Source organism: Pongo abelii, chromosome 16 (assembly GCF_028885655.2).
Source record: "Pongo abelii isolate AG06213 chromosome 16, NHGRI_mPonAbe1-v2.0_pri, whole genome shotgun sequence".
NCBI lineage: Eukaryota > Metazoa > Chordata > Mammalia > Primates > Hominidae > Pongo > Pongo abelii.
This window is the reverse complement of record NC_072001.2, coordinates 95,990,020-96,002,935: the sequence shown is the minus strand read 5'-3', so window position 1 is coordinate 96,002,935 and position 12,916 is coordinate 95,990,020. Positions and strand designations below refer to the sequence as shown.

At 35.1% G+C, this 12,916-nt stretch overlaps 1 protein-coding gene across 3 annotated transcripts in view; it reads right to left on the bottom strand.

Moving 5' to 3' along the window:
- The window catches only part of CHD2 (chromodomain helicase DNA binding protein 2), a 142,092-nt gene extending 131,084 nt beyond the window's left edge, over positions 1 to 11,008 (bottom strand). For all 3 annotated transcript variants that reach the window (XM_063716057.1, XM_054531208.2, XM_054531212.2), the window contains exons 1-3: positions 10,635 to 11,008; positions 9,968 to 10,053; positions 4,543 to 4,610 (exon numbers count right to left, since the gene is read on the bottom strand). The gene's annotated coding sequence lies outside the window, so the exon portion shown is untranslated. The remainder of the gene's footprint in view (positions 1 to 4,542; positions 4,611 to 9,967; positions 10,054 to 10,634) is intronic.
- Between the last annotated feature and the right edge of the window lie 1,908 nt (positions 11,009 to 12,916).

The window sequence follows — 12,916 nt, the reverse complement described above, 5'->3', positions numbered from 1 at the left end:
GAGTGTCACAGCATCAGTAATAAATATCAAAAGCAAGATCTTTCTCCTTGATTTTGCTCATTTCTCCCCCCAGCTTTAAAAAGAAAACTAAATTACTCAATTCATTCCCGATCTCAGTAAAAATCTTCCATCTGACTTGTTCATTCCTTAAAATTAAGGGACATGTACTTCTATAGAGAAGTATAAAAGTAAAAACATCATTCTCTGTCAGAGTTAATTATAAACCAATTTATTTTCAATCTCTATTGTTACAAGATTCAAGCTCTAAATGAAGTTGGTGATGTAAATACTATGATGAACAATGACACTGAGAATGAAAATGCATTATCAAATTAGTCATATTTCAATATCTATAGATGCAATTTATTCATCTTAGTACCTTAATTAAAAAACTCAAGTTTTATATTTTTCTGACACAGGACAGAGATAAAATTTATCCACATTTCCTTCTAAAACCATTATTTTTTTAAAAAAATCAAAAGAAAATCTAATGACATTATCATTTCAAAATTACTCAAAATATATTGGTTTATGTGACAACAGCAGAGATTAGAAAATAGAATATTTATCATACTCTCACAGTCATATATTTAAAGATAGTTAAAAAAAAAAGTAAAGAAAAAAATGCTACAAGAGAAAACTTTGACAACTCTTAGGACATGAAAAAAGCTATGATCAATCTGCACTCCTGCAAAGCCAATCCAAAGCCAAAAGTGAGAATTTTGTTAATAAGGAAAAAGTGTTCACTGAGGCATCAGAGATTCAGGAGTAATCCATTTATTTTCATAGAATTAAAATTCTTATAAAAACTGTATTTGCTAAAAAATAAAAAGAAATCAGGCTTAGTTCTGTGAGCCTGGAAATTTTCTTAGAAACAAAATCCACAGTTCTTCATCTGTAAAATAAAAATAGTACCTACCTCCTGTGGCTGTAGGAAGAATACTTTTATAGGATTTTTATTACCTGACATATAGAAAGATCTCAGTAAATATTAGCTATCATTCTGATATACCACAATAACCAAAGTACTTTGAGACCTACAAACTGAACTTACTGAATCAAAGTTCATTTATACATCATCAGTAAGAGTATCTGTAAAGAACATACAGGATCATGGGGTCAGCAGTCTTACATTAAAATAAAATCAAGATCCTACAGAAAACTGGGTAGGGTTTAGATATCAAAACCCTCTACATCTTCCTTTCCAGTAACTTGTGAATTACTGCAGACATGGAAGAGATGTTTTGATCTAGAATTCCATAATCAGACAAACCTAGATCTTTTCTATATTTCACATATAACCTTCAAGCTCATAATATAAATGGTTAACAAAATTTTTCCCCTTTGATATTCACTAGTTTATACTTCCTTTTTAAAATAATGTGCATGTTCTAAGAGTACCATTCCCACAGCAAAGGTAAAAACTTAAATGGCAACAAAGCTTCAATGAGTAACTACTACCCCTTAAAATTCCCACATATCATACATCCAGAAGAACATAAAGTTGAACATGGAGGTATTCTCTTCATTGTATTTTTAATTATTTTTTAAGATGGAGGTCTCACTACGTTGCCCAGGCTGGTTTCAAATTCCTGGGTGGAAGAGATCCTCCCACCTCAGCTTTCCCAGTAGCTGAGAACACAAGTACATGCCTCTGCATCCAACTGAAGTGTTTTTTTGTTGTTGTTGTTTTTTTTTGAGACGGAGTCTCTCTCTGTTCCCCAGGCTGGAGTGCAGTGGCGCGATCTCGGCTCACTGCAACCTGCACCTCCCGGGTCAAGTGATTCTCCTGCCTCAGCCTCCCAAGTAGCTGGGACTACAGGCGCATACCACCATGCCTAGCTAATTTTTGTAATTTTAGTAGAGACGGGGTTTCACTATGTGGGCCAGGCTGGTCTCGAACTCCTGACCTTGTGATGCACCTGCCCTCAGCCTCCCCAAAGTGCTGGGACTACAGGCCTGAGCCACCGCACCTGGCCTGATATTCTTTTTAAATTCTACTTTAGTAAATTTGTTCCAAAAACACTGGGACATGATAAAATACATTGTTGGTGGATACACAGGGTAAGTGATTCACCATCTGGATTGAGTTTACAAGGGCTCTCCTAAAATAAACCATCTCCTTTACTTCTCAGCGAATTTTCCCATTTTTAATAGCAAAGAAAAATGGGGCGGGGGGCAGGGCAGACAATAGTATAAGGAAAAAGAAATTAGTGATTCCTAATTGTCTTAATGGATGGCTATCGTAAAGCTACTATTATTAATGTAACAAATTATTTTAAAACTTAAAAAACTTATTTCAAAGTCAATGATGGGACAAACAGGTGTAAAATTACCTAGAGCAAAAATTCATCCTTCTCATCATGTAATTAACATTCTTAGTGCTTATGATGATTTCAATCTTCTTCGTCTACTGTCTTTAAATGTGGAAATATTTATGCAAGAAAGCCCTGAGAGGCTGGGTGTGGTGGCTCACACCTGTAATCCCATCACTTAGGGAGGCCAAGGCCAACAGATCACTCTGAGGTCAGGAGTTCAAGACCAACCTGGTCAACATGGTGAAAACCCATCTCTACTAAAAATACAAAAATTAGCTGGGCATGGTGGCACGTGCCTGTAATCCCAGCTACTCTGGAGGCTGAGGCAGGAGAATCAATTGAACCCAGGAGGCAGGGGTTGCAATGAGCTGAGATCGCGCCACCACACTCCATCCTGTGCAACAAGAGTGAAACTCCGTCGCAGGAAAAAAAAAAAAGAAAGCCCTGAGAAGTAAATTCACATATGTTGTCTTACTACCAAGATACCTTGAATCTTCAGTAGAATATATATTAACAAGTCTGGGTCTTATGGGCATAAAAACTAACTATAAAATTAATGTCAATTGTGACAACTAAGAAAAGGAGTCATCTTATTTAAGGTTTACAATCAAATCAAATATTCCGTACTGTCCTCACTGGTTTAAAAGTTGACTATATATGCAAACTAAGAGATTGAGAATTGCAGAGAAAAAACGAAGTCTTGTCACTTTTAATTTTTACTTAGTCAAAACTTTGACTTTCAGGTATACCTAAAATTTAATATTTAATTCATTAAAACTTGTTTTAATAGTGAATGTCACTGTTTTTAAATTAAATCCAGAACACTAGCTGATAATCAATGTTTAACAGAAGCCATATTGATACACTAAGTATTTATTGAGCATCTACTATATGCCATGCAACTGATCTCTTTAAAATGACCACAGCCAATTACTGTACTATATTAGAAAAGTTTTCATCTCTTTCATCATCCTGTATCGAAAAACAAATCCCCCTCCAAAAATAAAATCTTATTTCGCAGGCCCTAGCAGCCATTTACACAATGCAAGCTAAAGTAGCCATAGGCAAAAATTATCATCTAAAATCTAGATTCCCAAATGTGATTCAAAAAAATTATTTTTATGAAGTAGCTAATATATAATTACCAAAAAGGTTGTCAATAATAAATCATGTTGGCCAGGTGCGGTGGCTCACACCTGTAATCCTAGCACTTTGGGAGGCCGAGGTGTGTGGATCACCTGAGGTCAGGAGTTCGAGACCAGCCTGGCCAATATGGGGAAAACCCATCTCTACTAAAAATACAAAAATTAGCTGGGAATGCTGGTGCGTGACTGTAATCCCAGCTACACTGGAGGCTGAAGCAGGATAATCGCTTGAGCCCCAGAGGCGGAGGTTGCAATGAGTCAAGATCACGCCACTGCACTCCAGCATGGGTGACAGTGGAACTCTGTCTCGAAAAATAAAATAAAAATAAATAAATCATGTTGAGAATTCACCAAAATTCATTTATACAACCTTCCCATCAACTCTTTCCAACTATTTTTCAGGCTGTTAGAAAAACTATTCCAGAGGTGCTAACCATGTCTTCTAACATCAAAGTGTAACTTCAGGGACAATCAGGCTAAAGAACTTTTTGTTGGGCTTTCAATTTAACTTCAAAATTAATTAATTAAAAGTAATTATAATATTGGAAATCATTAAAAATTATGTTCTATTACCAAAAGAGAACCGAAGGGCTTCTGAGTTCTATACAGGTTAAGGCAACACTGACAAAAGGAATAGCTACAGGACCTAAGATGAACTTTCCCTACAGATGAGACAGAAAATATTTTAGGCTTTGTGGCCATTCAAAAGAACTCCTCTGCTTGCTGCTGCTATATACTGAGAAAGCAGCTGCAAACGATAACTAAATGAAAGCGCATAGCTGTGTTGCAATAAAACTTTATTTACAAAAACAAAGAGGAACCATTTATCAACATCCACGTTTATAATAGTGTTAGAGGTATGTTTAAATGCGGGTTTGTTTACATTTTAACTTGCCTAAGTGAAGAAAGCAGAAAATAATAGGAGTAAATTAATAAGCAAAATTTCCATGTTGATTTTCTTGTACTATGTTGAGTTTCACTAAATCCCTCTTTACAATTCTGACTCGAATTTTCCAAATTTCCAAAGTAGTATTTAAAATTTCTAAACAGATTAAACATGTAAATTGAATAATACTTACTAAATGCTTCCACCAATGTCTACTTCATTGTATGGGGCCTTAGAGGATTCAGTTTGAGGTTCATATTTCTGCAGAGGACAAAAAGAATTTAATTTTATACATAAAAAACGAAAACAGATTATTAAGCACTATGATTTATACCCAAAAGGTCAACATCTTGCAAGGGTCATTTGCCAATAGACCAAAAGGTGTATGTATGTATTAACAATATAGTCCAAGCAGAAATCATACAAGCTCTTGAGTATCACAAATTTGGCTCCTCTGTAGAATAGGTTACTACAAAATCACAAGCGTAAGTTTCAGCCCCTAAGAACTCCAAAAACGTAGGTAAATATTTGGGCTCCCCAGGTGGATCTGATGTTTGGGAACTAGTTATTTAACACAGCCAACATCACTCTTAGAGTACAGAATTGTTTCACTTTCTAGTCTTACATCTATTTACTTTCAGTCCTTCTACAGGAAAGTTTACATTGCCCACCTGTAAGGCCACTTTCTCATTCCTTAGTATTACCATATTATTTCACATTATTATGTCTTTAATCAACACTAAGACAAAATGTTAGGAAACCATAGGCATCATTTCAAACTACTACTAATTGTACCAATCTATTCAACTAAACCAACACTAATCATTCCTAAAATATATACTTGATAATAAAAATGTATCCAGCCAGGCCCGGTGGCTTACACCTATAATCCCAGCACTTTGGGAGGTGGAGGCAGGCAGATCACTTGAGGTCAGGTGTTTGAGACCAGCCTGGCCAACATGGTAAAAACCCCGTCTCTACTAAAAATACAAAAATTAGCCAGAAATTGCTTGAACCCGGGAGGCAGAAGTTGCAGTGAGCTGAGATCGCATCACTGCACTCTAGCCTGAGCAACAGAGCGAGACTGTTCTCAAAAAATAAATAAAATGTATCCATACTTCCCACTAGTTAGACTTAAATACCTCATAACTAAACATGGAAAACAGCGTTTCCCATATCTCAAGTAACATATACTTTTTTCATCACTTCTGTTCCCAAGTATGATTACAATAATCATCCCACCACCATAAAGAAAACTTATTTAAAAGTTCAATGTGAAAATGGGCCGGGCGCAGTGGCTCACACCTGTAATTCCAATACTTTTGGGAGTCCAAGCTGGGTGGGTCACCTCAAGTCAGGAGTTCGAGACCACCCTGACCAACAAGGTGAAACCCCAGCTCTACAAAACTCAGCCGGGTGTGGTGGTGCACGCCTGTAATCCCAGCTACTCAGGAGGCTGAGGCAGGAGAATCACTTGAAAACGGGAGGCGGAGGTGGCAGTGAGTTGAGATCACACCACTGCACTCCAGCAGCCTGGGCAACAGAGCAAGACTCAATCTCGAAAAACTAGAACAAAATGTAGCAATTTAAGGTTTTTAGAAGGCAATGAAGTTTAGGATTTAAGTTAAAACTACGCTACCCAAATGCTTCTTTAGGACTAATTTTCAAATTATAGAGCAAGTCCCTGTTTATCTCCCCAAATCTAAATTCCTTTAGTCATTCGGACAGATCATAATCAAGAAATATAGCAAAGATCTGCTTCAAAATTGCTCTAAGAGTAGGTGCTAAATTATCTTCCCAAGAAATTGACAAATGAAGCAATTTAAAAGGAACACAATATATTTCTCATCTTCCAAATTTAATCTGACCTTATAAGTAACAAAGGGTTTTGTGAAGAAAGACAAATGGTAAACCAAGTAAACCCTTAAGAGAAGGCCAGCACTGACTTAAGGAGTCTTGGTAAAAGAAATGTCTAAGGGAAATCCCTCACACTGCTCTGATAACGTGCTTATAAGTAAGTTATCTACCAGTAGATAGGGTTCTCACACCACCGAAGACAGAAAATGTATCTCACTTTGCATCATCACAAAAATTACTGACACTAATGTAATCCACCATAGCATCTCCTTCCCCATGCATCACTCACAAAAATTACTAACAACCAAAACTGACAAAGTCTAAAATCACTTTGCCATCCTTGGAAAAACAGGAGAAGGGAGCAAAATTCAGCTTAGGCAGACTATGAAAGTTGATGATTTTGCTCGTATTCCCACCTACCCTATTTCATAATATCATAGTTTCAGATTTAATAACTTACAGGTATAATATACATATTTTGGTTGTTGTTCTTTTAAACAGTAAGGACAGCTTTAGTCAATCAGTCATTTATGCTTTTCTTAGAAAATCTGGTTTTTAAAACCATTTTTTACTTCTTTTTTTTTTTTTGAGATGAAGTCTCGCTCTGTTGCCCAAGCTGGAGTGGTGCAGTGGTGTGGATCTCAGCTCACTGCAACCTCTGCCTCCCAGGTTCAAGCAATTCTCCTGCCTCAGCCTCCCAAGTAGCTGGGACTACAGGCGCGTGCCACCACACCCAGCTAATTTTTTTTTTTTTTTAAGTAGAGATGGGGGTTTCACTATGTTGGCCGGGCTGGTCTCAAACTCCTGACCTCAGATGATCCACCTGCCTCGGCCTCCCAGAGTGCTAAGATTTCAGGTGTGAGCCACCGCACCTGGCCAAACTTTTAACTTAAAATCTGAGAGCACCATTAACTATAAAGTCATTAATATGTCTAAGAAAATTCACAAACCTCAAAGTTAAAGTATAGCTTTATAATCTAAATTAAAATGACTGATTACTATGTAGTACACGCTTAAGAGATAATTGTTTGGGAAATAATTTCAAATACATGGCTTTGTTTCAAAAGGCAGAGGAATGTTTTCTAAAACAGATCTGTCAAGCAACATACAAGGTATGTATCAAAACTTTTATATTGTTACAGAAAACATGCTAATTGAATGTTACATAAACCATCAAGTCACATATTTATAACCTAAGGATCAGAATGTCCTTCAATTTAAATTGTAAAGGTTAATTACATTAAAAAATAATAGCCAATTTGAAAATCAAAGTGCACTGAGGCATTCAATCTGGAAGGAGGTAGCTGGTAAAATGAAGACATTTATCTTCCATGTAAAAAATTTTGTAAAGGAAATTAAATAGATTATATAAGGCATGCAAACTATAAATCCTCTTATTTATAACATGATCATGGTCAGGTGAAAAATATTAAATAAAACCACTTAACTTTATGTTAGGTACATTTACTACATCATTAGAAAAATTTTTTAAAAATGCTTTTACTGAAGCATTCTAAATATTGTTTAAAGACAGTATAATTCCTTAATTGCTTCTCTGAAATCAATTTACAAAGTTTGTATAAGAGAATTAGGCATGCCTTAACAATTATTTTTATCCCACAATGTGAGAGCTAATAGGGATCTTAAGAGCTTGGAACTCTAAAGTCTTCATACAAATTATGAGATGAAGGTACAAAAGGAATAAAATGTCAAGACCGCAGGGCTTATTTACATTGGAAGGTAGGTCTCCTGATTGCCGAAACGTGTTTTATTTTCCACTCTATCACCACCTCTGATTAACAAAAGATAAAGAGACGTCCTCAACTTATCTTTCTCCCCCTTATGCTGGTCCACAATCAAATCTCAGAGAATAAAAAGTAAAATTAATTAGTTGTCCATAGTACAAATTTTTAAATAATCAAAAAACGATGACTAATAGTAAATAAAACTTAAAATTTACGTTTGAAATTACCTATTTCATATAATCTATAAACGTCATCTCATGAAAGCCTTGTGATTACACAGCATGGCTCCTTTCATTTCTCTAGAATGTCAGGTAATTTTTTAAACAGTTTTTATCAGAACTAATGCAATCCGATTCAATCACCAAGTTGATCAGGAGATTTTTATGACTCAAGAATTATCCCAAAATGCTAGGGTAAAAACAAATACATAAGTATCACTTTGGTTCTTAAGCAGAAAACAGTGGTAAATATATAATAATCCACCTTACTTATAAAATATAGTACTTTAATATCGTATCTACATGATCCACTATATTTATCTTATATAATATTATCTATCTATAGTTACCTACATTTACATTTGCCCTCATGTGCCAATCAATTATGTTCATTATACAAGATTGGCTCAAGCAGTAAGTATCAAAACACTGAATATATGCACTAACAAAGATCTAAGTACATGTGGATCTTTGATTTAACATTTCTAGCCCTTTCCAGCTGTTTTCTTTTTTATGAATCAAATTACACCTTCCGTAGGCCATTATAAATGTATTGCCTGTTAATACTTAAACACAGATTATGCTTCACATAATCGACCCATTTCTCAATTTCCTTAACAGTGCCCAATGACAGGAATGCCAATTTAATATCACAACAATTGCACAGAGGAAACCCTAATCTCGGCATTTGTGTTAAAGAAGTATTGAAGGGAGGGATGTTTCAACTATTCTTGTAAATGTTGTATCTTTAAAACACTACAGTTAAAAGTCAAACATTTAGTTTTCTCTTGCACACTGTAATACACCCAAGTCTGATCGAACTGCAAAAAAGGATTAAAAAGAAGCTGAAGCAAAGGCAATAAAAATATTCCTCTTACCACCTATTTCAATCAGTGGAATAAGCCAACACCAAGTATTGAAAGACTTTTATTTTCCACATAAATTTTGAAGAAAAAGTAAACTTGCCCTTATTTTAATTGGTCATTTGGCAATTCTTAAAATTTCCCAAGATACCCATTATTATACCGCATATTTCCTCTAGTCAATCACTAATAACAGCTTGACATTAATTTTCAGATTCAATGTTAACTTACAAAAAAGGCATATTTCCTTAAAAATATCAGTGGACATTCTTTTAAATTCACGTATCTAGCTTTAAGATTTTAAAGTGTGATATACATGGTATGCTGGGGGCCCAATACCTACTGCGCGTGAAAATTATTTCTATCTTTTATGCTTTAAAAGCAATTACTAAGCAACTAAATTAGAGGACTCTTTAGATGCATTAACTCTCATTTCCTAGAAAACAACACATTTTTGGACCTGTATGAAAACAATTAAAATGAGTATTTTAAATCTATTAAATGACTAAGATATGAAAGTGTCTATTTAGTTTTTGAAATGTTAAGAATCCTACGATCAGCAAATGCAAAATTCCAGACCATTCCTAAAATGTGATTTGTACAATCAAAAAAAAAAAAATGGCTGAAGATTGTATATACCAGATTTGTAAAAACATACTCTTGATGACTCTACTGTAGATTTAACCACAATCCTAAAGCACCATTTTATTAAGAAGTACTAAATGTCTTCCTGCTCCAATATAAATTACATGCATCCACTGCCTTGATAGCAATAGAAGTGTTTTCAATGTCAGGCAAAGGAATTTGATGGTTTTCTCATCCTTTCAGTGATAAACAGTCTACAGTTTGTTTCATTAACAAACTTTAATGGTATTTTTCTACTTAAATGTTGGTAACTATTCAATTGCAGACGTTGGGTAAAAACATTTACTTACTTGCTATATAAAATACTGACTTTCCCAAAGATTTCCTTTATCCTCTAGGATAAAACTCCAATGTCTCAGTCTTCAAAATGGCATACCTTTTGGTGAAAACAAACAAGATTCTAAACTTAATAATGAAGCAAACAATAGCAAGTAAAAATAAGTGTTTTTAAACTTTTTAATTACAAAAAAGAAACTAAAATCTATGCTCAAAACCTGATTTTTTAAATGTTCTTCCCTAAAATCTATCAGTATGAATAGCAAACTAGTTCAAATTCTCCAATAAGCTTATTTCTTTAAATCCTTAAAAGATTAAAATCGTTTGCACAATATACAGAGTTAAACAGAAAAAAAGCTATCTTTGGTTCATGGTTTTCCTCAAAATCTAATCAGTCTTCTCTTGTTCCCAAAATTAAACAAAGGCTTAAAGGACCTTCAGTATTTTAAACTATTCAAAGGGTACATTAAGTTACAATGGCTATGCGTATATACTTTTAATCTTTCCTGCAGTGAAAAGGCTTAAAGGCTTTTGTCAAATTATTTGATAGTTTACTCATATTCATAATCACAACTTTTTAAAATGATACTCATTCATTAATTGAAATGTAAATTATTAAAGATAAAACAAAACCTAATAAGCTAATTTTTGTCACAATAATAAAAATTAACCCAGTCTTACCTCAAATAAAAGAACTCTATTTGTTCAGAACCATCAGCAACCAAATTAATTTTAACCTCTTAAGTCACCTTTAAAAAAAAGAAGAAAGATGATATTAATGTTTTGATTTTCAAGCATTTCTTGGCCAACGATTCAGTGTGATGAAACAAGAAAATATTCCACAGACAAAAATCTATGGGCAAACTGAAGAGATGGCTCATCGACACACAACCTGTATACATTTATGGTTGCAGTTATTTCTTATCTTAGTATCTATCAGTCTTTGTTTTCCTCATCTTTTGGCTATATTGACCAATACTAAAGATTAACGCATTGAATTAAACAGAAATACAGAAAATTCAAATTTTCGGACTGATTTGAGATTATGAACCTTTTTTTTTTTAACTTTCCCTCTTTTTATGACAGGCAATAAACAAACAAAGAAAAAGTTTACCATTCTTCAAGACAAATCATCTTAACATCTCCCTTACCATCCGGAAGTATCTTTTACAATCATGAGCAATTAAAAATTAGCTCCTCCAAGAGAAATTAGTGAAGTTAAAATGGCCACTGGTTACTTTAAATTTTAAACCACAAGTTACTTGATCTCACCAAGTGGGATACTAGCTTTGTCTTTAAAGCTACTCTAAAACTTATAGTATCTAGACCTTTACTCAATTTCAAATCAGGGTCTTCAACATTTTCATTTCAGTCTTTCTCCTCCCCCATTTATCATGTAAAAAGATCTTTCAGGTTAAACTGCTAACAATTATTTTGCATTTCACAATTCAAAGAGGATTCTAAAGAACTAGATTCAGAATATTCATTTAAAACCACTTTCAGTGTTCAAAAATTTCAGAAACATTGATTTGCAAAACCAAAATTGGTACTTAAGACAAATTCTGTAAAATCAAGATATGCGCAACTGATGTAACATGTACCACTATAGGAAGGCTACTCAAAAAATAAAACAATTTTACTGGAAAAATGCTCTTAGAAATATGGTCGAATAAACCAGTATCTGATTTCAGATGTACTATGTAAGTCTGCCCAACACTATTTTTACGTAGTTCTGCACCTTTACAACACAAGAGCTCCGCAGAATGAAGACAAATATATTCTAAAATACACAAAGGTTTTTGCGCTTCTGGTTTGTTCTTCAAACCACTACACTTAAAAATTACCCTTCAAACATTTTTTTAAGATTAGAGACTATACAAAGAACTCTACTAAATTTTACGAAACCTGTACTTTTAAAATACTGTTCCGTTTTAAGCATATCTAGATTTTTATACATGCAACAAATGCAACAAATATGGCTCCTCTTCATCGCCCATTACCGAGAGCAGTCCCACTTTATTCATATTTACATTACGAGAAAGTAACTTCAGGAAGAGATTTGGTGTCAGAATGTTCTTTTGTGAAAGTTTTTCGATCATGGTTTGTGATAACATAAATTCTTAAAAATAATTAAATTATGAACTTTTAAAGACTAGGAATTGACCCAAGTACGTTCTAACATTCAGGTGTGAGAAGTTGCAGATAACGGCTCCTTGAGACCTTTTTAAAAAGTACCAAAGTGTATTTAATCATATTTAAATATCAGGAGATCAAATGATCTTGGCGTAATTACTCGGTAAAATAAACTACATTAACCAAACGTCATCAGCCAGCACTGTAATTATCAAATCTATTTCCATCAAACAGCCTTGACGACACAGTAAACTTGTCTTCGTAATTCTGAAATACCAGAAGCACTCCTCCAACTTGCATTTTTCAAAGACAACCTTAACGTCATAAAGGTTTAATAAGCAGCAAGTACCTTCGCATGTATCACTGCAGCCGTTTCAGAATCGGCTTTGAAAGAGTTAAAAGCCAACACCCAATAGGAGGGAAAAAAACAAGTTTTATTTTTGTTGAAACGTAGTCAGGGTTCCATTGTTCTTTTAAATTCGATCATGAAGATGAGTTCCCACCTCACCGGAAAGAGGTTAAAAAGCTCCTCCGTTGGAGAACCTGAAAGGGATTTTTTTACCCTAAATATCAAAATAACTCACCAGGACAGAAAGGGGCTCTCCACGCCCGATCCCCTTCGGGCTCTCGCCGGCAGTCACCCGCCGCCCCTTTCCCGGCGGATCCAGTCCCGGCGTCGAGGCTGCCCCCCGCCCACCTGCCGCCCGCGGGGTCTGCAGCGGGGCCCCGCGTGCCCCCTACCCCGGGACCCTACGACTCGGGCCCAGGGCACCGAGGCGCATCCCGCCGGGGAGAGCCGGCCCGCGACCACGGAGGAGCAGTGCGAGAAG